Source organism: Sorex fumeus, unplaced genomic scaffold, assembly GCF_029834395.1.
Source record: "Sorex fumeus unplaced genomic scaffold, SorFum_2.1 ptg000072l, whole genome shotgun sequence".
NCBI lineage: Eukaryota > Metazoa > Chordata > Mammalia > Eulipotyphla > Soricidae > Sorex > Sorex fumeus.
In genome coordinates, this window is record NW_026606129.1 from 6,158,749 (window position 1) to 6,172,563 (window position 13,815).

A 13,815-nucleotide genomic window follows, 5' to 3' on the forward strand; every position below is an offset into this window, starting at 1 on the left:
CCTACACACCAACATGATGAAACAACGCAACACCCACCATGTGGGGATGAAGATGAAGAGTCCAGAAGCCTCATTAGGTGCTACTCAACTAAACGACCTCTCTGAGAAAGAAGTCAGATATGAAGTCATGAAGATGTTCAATGAACTCAATGAAAATGTCAGACAGATATTCGGTAACATGACAGAAACAATTGAGAAATTAGGAAAAGAAATGAGAACAGAAATGTCATGAATAAAAGATTCCATAAATGAAATAAAAAACAGTCTGTGCCCTCAACAGTAGATGACAACAGATGAGGACAGAGTAAGTGAGGTGGAAGATCAGCTGTACCAAGTCAACAGACAACAACAAACAATGGCAAGAGACATCAAAATAGCTGTAGAGCAAATCAGAGTCCTAGGAGATGATTCAAGAGTAACAACATTAGAATCATTGGAGAAGCTCAAGGAAACAATCCCAATGAAAAAGCCACGGTTAAAAAAATCATTGCTGAAAAATTCCAAGAGATGGACAATGCAGCCATTCAGATTCAAGGAGCACAAAGGGTGCCAGCTAAAAGAGACCCTAAGAAGAATACTCCAAGACATATCATAGTTAGAATGATAGATGCTGCCGATAGAGATACAATACTGCAAGCAGCAACGTCAAAGTAGAAAATCACATACAAAGAAGCACCCCTTAGTTTCACAGCAGACCTATCAGAGGAAATTGTCAAAGCCCGAAGCCAATGGTGGGATATAGTGAAAAAACTCACTGAAATGAATGTTTCACCAAGAGTACTCTATCCAGCTAAACTCTCACTCAAACTCGGAATGGTACACTATTTTCTAGATAAACAGCATCTCAGAAACTTTATAGACTCAAAACCAAACCCAAAACAAGGGCTAAAGGGGCTACTATAAGACAAGACAAACCCTACAAGCACAACAGACCCTTACAGAAAGATGACACAAAAACCCCATAACAATAATTTCTCTCAACATCAACAATCTAAATTCATCAATTAAGAGACACAGAGTGGCAAAATGGATTCAGAGACAGAACCCAACTTTCGGCTGCCTACAAGAAACTCATCTCAACAGTCAGAGCATACATAGACTCAAAGTTAAAGGATGGAAAACAATCCTGCAAGCAAATAGCTCCCTCAAAAAAGCTGGGGTGACCATACGAGTATCCAACAACACAAATTTCAGGTTGAAAAACATTAGAAGTGACAGCGAAGGCTATTTTCTATTCATCAAGGGATACATACAACAGGAAGAAATCACACTGTTAAATGTAAACGCACCTAATGAGGGAACAGCTAAATATTGAAAACAACTGCTAACAGATTTTAAGGAGGGCATTACTAGCAAAACAATAGCAGCCAGAGAATTCAAAATCACCTTACCACCTCTGGATAGATCAACAAGAACAAAACTCAGAAAGGAAGCATTGGCTTTGAAAGAAGAAATAGAAGAGAAAGGACTTATAGACCTATACAGGGCTTTACATCCCCCAAAGAAAGAATGCACATTCTTCTCCAGTGCACATGAAACATTTTCCAAAATAGACCATTTGCTAGGCCACAAAACATACCTCAATAGAATCAGGAAGATAGAAATATTATCAACAATCTTTTCAGACCATGATGCACTGAGACTAGAACGCACTGACACAGACATGGAGAACCAAATTAAACACCTGGGCATTAAAGAACTCAATGTTGAACAACGAGTGGGTCAGGAAGGAAGTCAAGGACAAAATCAAAAGATACCTGGAAGCAAATGAGAATGAAGACACGAGCTACCAGAACCTATGGGATGCAGCTAAAGCCATGTTATGAGGAAATTTTACAGGTCTGCAAGCATTTCTCAGGAAGGAAGAAAGGGCCCACATATAAAATGACTTCACAGATCAAGATATTAGAAAAGGATCAACAAAAGGAGCCCAAATCAGGCAGAAGGGAAGAGATCATAAAACTTAGAGCAGAAATCAACAAATGGAAACCAATAAAAAACAATCTGAAAGATCAATGAAACCAAGAATTGGTTCTTAGAGAAAATTTCCCAAAAGAAAGCGCAGGTCCAGATGGATTCACTAGCGAATTTTTCCAAACATTTAAAGAGGACCTACTGCCAGTTCTTCTCAAGCTTTTCCAGGAAATTGAAAAAACAGAAAGTCTCCCAAACAGTTTCTATGAAGCCCATATCTCTCTAATACCAAAAGGAAACAAAGACACCACAAGAAAAGAAAACAACAGGCCGATATCCCTGATGAACAAGGATGTGAAGATTCTCAACAAAATACTAGCAAATATAATTCAACAGCTCATCAAAAAGATCACACACCATGACCAAGTGGGATTCATAACAGGGATGAAGGATGGTTTAACATTCGGAAATCAATCAACATAATCCATCATATCAACAAAAGAAAAGATAAAAAATACGTGATCATATCAATAGATGCAGAGAAAGCATTTGAACAAGATCCTGCATCCGTTTATGATGAAAACCCTCACCAAAACGGGAATAAAGGGGACTTTCTTTAATATATTTAAAGCCATATACCTCAAGCCTACAGCAGGCATCATTATCAAAGGGGAAAAACTGAGAGTCTTCCCCCTAAGATCAAAGATAAGACAAGGATGCCTACTCTCTCTACTGCTGTTCAATATAGTACTGGAATTACTTGCATTAGCGATTAGACAAGTAAGTGATATTAAGGGCATCAAGTAGGAAAGGAAGAAATCAAGCTCACACTCTTTGCAGATGACATGATACTATACTTAGAGAACTCTAAAACCTCTACCAAGAAACTCCTTGAAACAATAGACTTGTATAGTAAAGTTGCAGGCTATAAAACGAATACCAAAAAGTCCATGGCTTTCCTATATGCAAATAGTGAGAGAGAAGAAAGTGACATGAAAGAAACAACCCAATCACAATTGTGCCCCCAGAAAATTCAACAACTTAGGAATTAAATTAACTAAGGAAGTAAAGGACATGTGCAAAGGAAACTACAAAACTCTACTTCAGGAAATAAAAGAGAACATGAGGAAATGGAAAGATATCCCCTGCTCATAATCAGGAGAATTAACATTGTCAAAATGGCAATACTTCTCAAAGCATTATACAAATTAAATGTGATCCCTGTAAGGATACCCATGACATTCTTCAAATAAATGGAGCAAACACTCCTGAAATTCATATGGAACAATAAGCCCCATGAGTAGCTAAAGCAATTCTTTGGAAAAAGAAAATGGGAGGAATTAACCACCCTAACTTCAAACTCTACTAAAAAGCAGTAATAGTAAAAAGAGCATGGTACTGGAACAACAACAGAGCTGTAGACCATTGGAACAGGATTTAACATACTGAGATCTCCCCCCAAATATATGATCATTTGATGATAATGGAGCAAGAAATGTGAAGTGGAGCAAGGAAAGCCTCCTTAACAAATTGTGCTGGCAAAACGGGACAGCTACATGCAAAAAAATGGGTTCATATCTCTGCCTAACACCATGTACAAAAGTAAGATCAAAATGGATTAAAGACCTCAACATCAGACTGGAATCCATAAGGTACATTGAAGACAACGTTTGCAAACCCTCCATGACATTGAAGCTAATGGTATCTTCAAAGGTGTCACACCACTGGTCAAGAAAGTGAAAACAGAGAAAGACAAATGGGACTATTTTAAAATGAGAAGATTCTGCACCTCAAATAAACAGTGACCAAAATACAAAGACAGTCTACAGAATGGGAAAGGATATTCGCCCAATACCTATCTGACAAGGGGTTGATATCAAGGATATACAAAGTACTGGTTAAACTCCACAAGAAGAAAACATCCAACCCCATCAAAAATTGAAATGAACAAAAAATTTCTCAAAGAAGAAATCCAAATGGCAAAAGGCACATGAGAAAATGCTCTACATCATTAATCATTAGGGAGATGCAATTCAAAACCACAATGAGATATCATTTCACATCACAGAGACAGGCCCACATCCAAAAGAACAAAAGCAACCTGTCTTGGTGCGGCTGTGGCGAGAAAGGGACCCTCTTTCATTGCTGGTGGGAATGCCGAATGCTTCAGCCCTTTTGGAAAACAGTATGGACGATTCTCAAAAAATTATAAACAGAGCTCCCATTTGACCTAGCAATACCACTCCTGGGAATATATCCCAGATAGGCAAAAAAGTATAGTCAAATTGACATCTGCACTTGTTTTTTCATTGCAGCACTGTCTACAATAGCTAGAATCTGGAAAAAACCTGAGTTCCTGAGAGAAAAGATGACTGGTTAAAAAAACTTTGGTACATCTACACAATGGAGTACTATGTAGCTGTTATCAAAGAAGAAGTCATGAAATTTACATACAAGTGATACTACATGGAAAGTATGATGCTAATTGAAATGAGTCAGAAAGAAAGGACAGACATAGAAACATTGCTTTCATCTTGGGAACATAAAGTATCAAAGTAGGAGACTAACACACAAGAATAGCCTAGATAAGTACTAGGAGGTTTACTACATGGCTTGGAGGCCAGTTGTACATGCTAGGGGAAAAGGCAGCTCAGATAGAGAAGGGAGCACCAAATAAAGCGTGTTGGGAGGATCCTGCCAGGATGGGAGATGCATGCTGAAAGTAGACTATAAACCGAACATGACTGCCACTCAATGCCTCTTTTGCAAACCATAGCACCTAAAAGGAGAGAGAATAAAAGGAAATGACCTGCCTCAGAGGCAGGGTGGGGTGGGGGGATGGGAGGGTGTGAGGAATACTGGCATCAGTGGTGGTGGAGAATGTGCACTGGTGGAGGGATGAGTACTTGATCATTGTATAATTGAACCCAAGCACAAAAATTTGTACGTCTACAATTGTACTTCATGTTGTTTTACTAATAAAAAATTTTAAAAAATAAAATAAATAAAATAAGATAATAAAGACCAGTGAACAGAGAAGAACTATGCATTTATATATTTCACCCCAAGATATTGTTACTGTAGTTTTTATTTGTTTGAATTGATGTAGAAGGAAAGGTACGATGACTAAGACAAAGTAGATATATAAATTAAAACTTGAAAATTAGAATATACTGTTTTCATTTTTAAAGTCTAATGTATAGTTATCAGTGGTCACATAACATTCCTTCACATTAATGTACTTTAATATCATTCTCCCTTTTGTCTACTAAAAATGTTTTCTTTTTTTTTCCATACCTATATGTGCCTTGAAGCCTTGAGCCTCCTTTTTCCTTGTGTTGTAATCATTTTCTTACCAAGATGAGAAGTCAGTACATACATCTTGATTCTACACTGGCTTACATTCCTGTTGACAGTGAACTGACCTTTCAAATCTTCTTGTGCTCATGAAGAATTGAGAACTGACCCTCCAGTGATCTTCTAATCTCCCCATCCAAAAGGTGACCCAGATGGTTTGGGCAACATTTCTGACATCTGAGTGGGAATTGCTTGCATGTATAATAATTAGACCAGTGTCTGGGAGAGAAACTTTAGTGAATGACTCATCCTCTTTGAAAACAGGATCATTCATAGGACTGCACTCATTTGCAGAATATAAAATAACATAATATAAGACTAACATGCAAGAACAGTAGAGACAGGCCAGGAATATTGCTCCATGGTTGGTAGCCTGTCTCATGAGCTGGGGGAGAAGGCAGCTTTGATAGAGAAGGGATCACTAAGTCAATGATGGTTGGAGGGATGGTTCAGGATGGGAGATGTCTGCTGAAAGTATATAAAGGACCAAATGTGATAACCTCTCAGTATCTGTATTGCAAACCATAATACCCAAAAGTAGAGAGTATGGAGAAGATTGTCTTCCATAGAGGCAGGTGGAGGGGTGGGATGGGAGGTGGGATACTGGGGACATTGGTGGTGGAATATGTGCACTGGTGGAGGGATAGGCGTTCGATCATTGTACGACTAAAAATCAAACATAAAATCTTTGCATCTATAACTCATGGTGATTCAATTAAAAAAGAAAAGAAAACAGGATAATTGGCGCTGATGTACAGCACATACAGTTTTGTTATGTGAAAATAGGTGATTTTCTTTTCCATCTACAAAAGTGGTAGATATTGTGACTACATTATATGTACAAATGCTGTTGCCCGTAGGATACAGAGGGGATGCTAAATATCTGTCAGCCTTGGTACCCCAAGAGAAAGAATGTGTTGGCTTTCCAATGTTGTACATATAGGGCCTCATTTTCACAGCATGCAGATTACATACTTGGAGGGAATTTCTTCTTTGGGATGGTAATGAACTCTTTCATGGTGCCTGCAAGCCACTGTTTCAGTGAACTGGATGCACAGTAGTAAATTATTAAAACTACATTGATAGGGTACTGATTAGCTCATTGACTTTTTGGCTTTGCAGGTGTAAACACTTAACTAAGAAAGAAACAGGCTGTGTTCAAGAGCACCTCCGACACAGGGTGGACTCAGACTAGTATTAACTATCTAGTGACTTGTCGGTGTTATGAGGTGTGTAGTCACTGAGATACTAAGAGCTAATAGCCTATAATTAACTCTGAAGGGAAACAATGCTTTAACAGTGTCTGGGGGGGGGGGGGATCTGCTCCTAATTCCTCCATCCATCTTTAGGGTCTGCCTTTGCCAGAAAGGTATTCTAGTTTTGCTTGAAATGGAGAGAAACCATAAAACATTCAGAGGTCATTGGTGTGTTAGTGTGTATTGTACAGACAATACCAAATCTCCCCTGCTGGGCTAGAATGAGTTCCCAATACATACACTAAGAAGCTAGCATTGATCAAAAGTTAGTTTGCCACTGAGGATCAGCAAAGCTTTTCTGGGTTGAATGTCCCCCTGCTCTGCAGTGCTCTTGTCCCTCAACCCTGCTTTCTGGTTTTGAGAAGCTCACACTGGGGGAAGCCACATCTGTTTGCCATCATTTGAGAAGTGCTGACTCCAGAGTTGGGTTCATTTATGATGTTGTAGTAGTTGCCACTTTCTGGTGCTTCATCAAGCACAGATCCAGGAGAGTAACTTCTTCATCCAGGAGGAGAGGGTGAAGTGGCTCCAGATACCACGTGAATAGTGCTTCACTTTATGCTTTATAGTTTCTTAGAGCACCCACTGGACGTTTACCTGAAAAAGCAAGACATTCTCGTTTCACTTCATAGGTCACCTTTATTCAGAGTCTCCTGGTTCACTTAGTTATGAGTAGAGAATAAATTCTTGTGTTTTTTAATAAGGTTGTTCATGCTTTTTTACATTCACCATCCCACCACCATTGTACCTCTCCACCACCATTATTTCCAATTTTCCCAACCACCCCTCAATCCTGCCCTATAGTAGGCCCTGAATAATTTATTATATGTAGCTTGTTATAGTTCACTAAAAATGACAAAAAAAATTTCCTTAGAACAAAATGTGTGAATACTGTTGTATCTCACCATGGAGCCATTAAGCCCTTGTAGAAGATATTGCTAACATGTTGTTACAGGTTGAAGCTTGTGTGTTTATATTTTCTTAACTGAGATTGGTTGCCTTCTACTTTACATCAATACAATGTGGTGTGCTACTCGGGGTTTATCAGAGGTACAGAGTTTGGGATGTAGCACAGCCACGGATACAGCCACCTGCTCCAGAAATTTAAAAAATTTGAATAGAGTGATACAGCTGGGCTTAAATTTTAACTGGATGGTGACCTTAGGTACCCAGTATGAAAAGCACCTAGGGTGTAGTCAGAAGCATCACTGCAACTTATTGATCTCTTTCAAGATTGATTTATGAGTCTCTGGATCATGACTGTGGCTAGTTAATGAGTTTATTTGGTTAATGAACTTATTTGGCATTAGAAGCAGTTCATGAGCACAACTGCTTCCGGGAACAGAGAAATGGGGGGAGGCAGCCCATTCCACACCCCCGCCCGCCCCACCCCCCGACTCTGAGAGGCTGGAGATTTCAGTCCCAAAACCTGCATACCTGAGTTTTTCAACAGATCAATTTCTGGATGAAGCTTCTCCTGAGCAGGCTTTCATTGAGTCAAGGATGTGACGATACCTCCCCTTATGTCCCTGTTCTTCCTGAAGCCTGGCTGTCACGCCCATGGACTGCCTTTGGCACCAAATAAAATCATTAACTGGCCATGATCCAAAGACTTATAAATAAATCTTGAAAGATATAAACAAGTTGCAGAGATGCTCTGGACCCCCACCTAGGTCCCCTGGGATACCCAGGAGGGGATCAGCTGAGCCAAGCAGATCTCCGGTAGCCAAAAACCTCCACACTCCACAATTGCCATCATGCTCATGGCTGGACTCCACTGCTCAGAATATATCCTAATTCTTATCTGGAGTGCATATTCAAATTGAGCACAATTTGGACAGTCCACTGCTGCATGAATTACTGTGGAACAGCATCTGACTCAGCATATAGGGTTTAAAGTGAGCACATGTTGGATAAGGATTGCCTGGAGAAATGCATTAAGTTGAACATTAAGTACAATTTAAAGAAATTTGTGTACAAGACTGAGCAGGAAAATGCATGTACAAAATGCATGCGTATATTTCAGCGAAAATCATACTCAGCATATACTGAGAAGTGGCCATTGCGAGAGATCTTCTCATAGACTGACCAAGCCAGCTGTTCCTCTGTTTATTCTATCCTATTAATAGTGGTCTTTTCCTGGGAGCCAGGGGAAGTCACTCACCTGTTTTAAGCTTTTGTTTTTCTTTTTCTCTCTCTTTGTCTCCCTAAATGTGTGCACTATGAGATATTTCCACTTACCAATGATGTGATAGGGGCTGGAGCGATAGCACAAAGGGGCTGGAGCGATAGCACAAAGGGGCTGGAGCGATAGCACAGCAGTAGAGCGTTTGCCTTACAAGCGGCCAACATGGCCAACCCGAGTTTGATTCCTCCACCCCTCTCGGAGAGCCCGGCAAGCTACCGAGAGTATTCGATATGCCAGACACAGTAACAACAAAGTCTCCAATGGAGACGTTACTGGGCCCGCTCGAGCAAATCGACGATCAACAGGAGGGCCTTTACCTTTACCTTTACCTTTACCTTTACCTTTACCTTTACCTTTACCTTTAATGATGTGACTGCTCTGTAAGGTCGGTTACATCCTCACTGCCTCTCTCCTGGGGAAGAGAGGATTCAAAAGATGTGTAAGGCTGTACAGAACATCTGTGTTATGGAATGACAGGGAGCTGTGCAGAGCACTGTGTTAAGATCTGAGTCTAGAGTCTTCCTCCAGATTACAACATTCAAACCTGTTCCCATGGGATGATGGTGTTGAGTCGGGGCATCAAGGTTCCATGTGGTTTTGTGTGTGGAACCTTCACGTGGAATTGGTACTCATTTTCTCTCTCTTCAGCAACCTCCAAGAGAGGCTGGGGAAGTGTGTGATTAGAAGGTGCCCAGTTGTAAGCTAGGAAGCAGCTCTCACCACACAGAATCTTCTGACACCTTGATCTAGAACATCCAAGACTTAGACTGTGAGAAATAAAATGTTATTTCTACCATTTTAATGATGCATAATAAATATAATGTGCATTTCTTCTGGTCATCTAAGCTGAAACAACTTACTTTTTTACTCATAATTTTTTGGTGGATTTGGTCATACCCAGCAGTTCTCAGGAGCTGTTCCCAGCCCTGTGTGGGGTCTCTTCCAGTAGTGCTCAGGTAGGGACCCTAAACTGAGAATGTTCAGTCCCTGGGATTAAACTTGGGCTTCTTGTGTCCATTGGACTTGGGTCAATTGAGCTCTATTTCCATTCCTGGTCTTGATTTTTCAAACCAAGGTAAGAAAATTATTGCCTCAAGTTATTAAAATTGTGAATACATAGTAGAGATGATGGTATCAATCAATGGAGGAAAAATAGACAAGTAAGTAATTTGGATACAGTCTCTGTCCAGATAAAGGAATACTGAAACTATCTATATCCCTTTCAAATACACAAAAATCAGTTTCAGGTAGATAAAATGGCTAATTAATCAAAGCAAACATTAAAATTGAAAATATATATATAGAATAGCTTTTATAAACTTTGAGTAGGAAACCTCTATTAATGGAATATTGAATCATAAATCTTGAATGAAAGAATTGATATTAATACACATAAATATAAAAAGTGTTGTCAGTAGAAACCCCTATAAAAATCATATCACAAACTATGATAGGAAAGGCTAGAGAGATGAAATATCAGAGAGGGCATGCAGCCAGCCCACATACAACTCCTGGTACTTCATATGTTCCCCTATGTGCTACCGGCAGTGAACCCTGAGCAAACAGCCAGAGTAAGGCTGAGCACAGTTTGGTGTGATCTCTAAACCAAAAACCAAAAACAGATCAACAATAAAACAGATCAGTACATATTTGTAACATAGAAAACATAGAATGATATTTCAAATTTCTGAAGATTTTATGCAAACTAGCACATAAGAACGGGATATAACTATTAGGAAAACATAAGATTGAACAATTCGATTAAATAAGAAATGAAATTGTACTGACCCATAAATAATGGACAAGATTCTCGGCATCACTAGAAATTATGGAGTACTGTCTAAGAAGAAAGGTTTCACCCGAATGACACTGGTCAACAATATGGTTGTGGCAGTGATACTGGGGATCAAACCCAGGCCCCAGGTACAACCCTGGCCCCTGATGGAATGCTTGAATTTCTGCTTTATTGGGTATCGTAAAAAATGTTGAGAAATTCCTAGACTCTGCTGTGGTCTGTATAGTTTGCTAAACCCAATTCACAGAACAGCGTGGTCTCTAGTAAGTAAAATTGTGCTCATTTTAAGCCCAGCATTTGTGCTATTGGCGATGATTCATGAAGCATTTCATAAGTATTCACATACTTATGAAAGGAAACACACTGAGTTCATTATGGAGTGTTTTAAAAATTAAATACAGTATAAATTAAATACATTCAAAGGTCTTTTTCTTTAACTTTTTTTATTACTTCCCCCCTCTTTTTTTCTTTTAGCTTTTATGACTATATCACTAAGTCTTTAATATTATCTCCTTCCCGGTCCATAGAACCAGCAGTGCTAGTCTTATTTAAGTAGGAAGGGAAACTCTCCCTAGGACAGTAATTTACAAAACCTATGAGCAGGTCACAGGCATGTAAATAGGGTGGTGCCCGAGCTGGTGGCTGGGGGCCAGGATTTGCTGGAGGAGAGAAGATGGAGCACGCTTTGGGACCTGAGGGGCTTGATTTTCTTATTCATGCTAATGAGAGCTAATTGCAGTGACATGTAGCAGTCTGTTACACCTCAAATGAAATCTAGAAACTGAAGCATGTGGTGAGACAAAAAGAACCCTTCTGGGGTACTCCTTCTGTCCAAGGCATAGGGTAATACGGTGTATGCACAGTTTTAGAAAAACAAGAAAAATGTTGCTATATATTATTTAGAGAAAATATTTCTTAAATAAAAGAACCAAAATGCACATGGAAATGACAGGCCCAAGATTCAGGCGAGTGTGCAGCTGGAGGCAAATTCAGATCGGAGGATCTTAGGCTTCATTTATTCTCCATGTACTCCATGTAATTCTCACTGGCATAAAATATATCTATTAAAGTAGCAGATCATAAATATAATACAGCAAAAAAGTAAGGCGCTCATTAGTAGAATGTCTTCTAAATGAAAGCCATAAATTTCCCTTTGGTCAGTTAACTTTCTGCTTGTCTTCTACATAGATTGTCTGGAATCTCTACAGGTTCACTGTGGTGTGGGTTCAGGCTGGGCTCCCTAGAGACCAATGTCTCAGCTTTGGCTGTTTGGATGTTAGCATTTTCTAGGTGACTTGTCCAGCTGCTCCTCTCTCCAGATGCTCTCTTGGGGAACTTGAATATTGGTTCACTCTGCTTTCAACTAAAGGGACTACTTTAGTTTGGCTTTTCAAAGGACTGCATTGCAAAAACTTTAGTTAACAGGTAGTTTTGAAGTCCTCTACTTAAAATTCTCACCTGTGCTAGAATTGCTCTGAATCTAAGGTGCCGTTTTTTTTTTTTTGTTAACTCATGTGGCAAAATCAGCTGAAAAACATAAATCTCCTAGCTCATGAGCACTTATAGTCAGCAAGCAGCTTCTTCTGATGTCTCCCTTCCCCCTTTCTTCCTTCCTGTTGTGACAGTGGTGTCTCCTTCTCATCATCAGAGAGACAGGATGTGAGTAGTGAATGCTGGTGGTGATAAGTATTTGTTCTTCTAAAGTTTTTTTTTGCTGATGTCCTTCCCTTATCACCCCAGTCATCGTGCTGCCAGAGTGCCCCTTAGTAGACTTAATTCAGCCTCCTGGCCTTTTCTGCTGACAGAGGTGGGTCACTTTAAATTCTCCCTCAGAAATTGGTGTTTGGAACATCGTATGACTAAAACCCAGTCATGAAAGCTTTGTAGCTATATCTCATGATGACACAGCAATTCAATAGAATAACTATAAAGTAAAAACTAATAATAAATTCACCCTCAAAAACAAATCCCAAGATTCTCTAGTAGAGGGTAAGGAAATGTTTTAAATTCCCATGTTCGCTATACCCAAGGTGCGTTCTGAAATCCAGTGTTCCAAGGACCCTATTCTGACCATGAAATATTCCTTTGCTTAAACAGTAATTGATTGGCTATGATTCCAGGGAAATGTCAGGGTCAGATTCTCAATTTCAGCTCTGAAACTATGAAGGTGTGATGAGGACATAAACAGCACATTATACCAAACATTAACATCTTCCCAGTCAGAATCCATGGACACTATGTCCTCGCTGGTTTATATGTATCAAATATGTGTTCTCCAGACAGTAGTTCTATGACAAGTATAGTGCTGGGCATTGGGGAGTCAACAGTGAACACAGAAATATGTTTCTCTTGTTTTATGGGGCTTATATTCTGTGATACGAGAGGAAACATCAATAAGTCATGTGGAAGGAGTTTTCCATGCAGCCAGACCAAACATCACGTTCCAATTCTATAAATTATTGACTATGTTCAAATACAATTTGGTTATTTCTGGGTTATTTCCCACTATCATCATCTGTGGACACTTTGTGAGTATCGTTTTCTGTTATAGAGTCAGAGCAGTAGAGATAGAAGAAAGAGCACTGAATTAAGACTTGGCACTAATTTGGACCCAGAAGCTACTGATCTTTTGTCTCTAAGAAGTCATTCATTTTCCGAAGCTTTCTTTCCTTGTCAGCATCCTGGAGAGGTCCACAGGACTCTGGTGATCACAGGAGACTGTTAGGGTAGAGAGAGATGAGTCAGGTAAAACGAATCAGTTGTATAGTAAAGGATCTAATTTGCACTTCCGGTGGTGAATACATAAAGTTGTAGTTCACATAGATGTTGATTTATAACAACAAACACTGGAATTGGTAAAATGTTACCATGCAATATTTTAATGGTGATAAATTCCTACTTTTGCATATTTCTGGCCGTCTAACTTTAAAAAGAAAACCAAGTTCTTTTATTTATCTTAACATATTCTAACTGATTCTTGCTTTCTTTCCCTAAGTCTGGTTAGGGATACCTAAGGATGGTTATGGTTTAATGGTCTTCAGTTTTGTGATGACTTTTCTGAGTTGCCCTGGAATTTTGGGAGGGCAGGGTTGTCCAGGGAGAGGTGGTACGTGGGTGGCCTGCCTCGATGTGTGTGGGTTGTTAATGAGGGTTGGGAATCAAATCATTGCCACAGAGGGAATGGCCTGGCATCTACTCTCATTAGTATAAGTGACAGTGTTTCCACACCCACTCTTCTGAAAACAGACACTGCTCTCAGATTCATAAGGTACTTTTCAAACTGTAGCTCACATGTAAGCTGAATA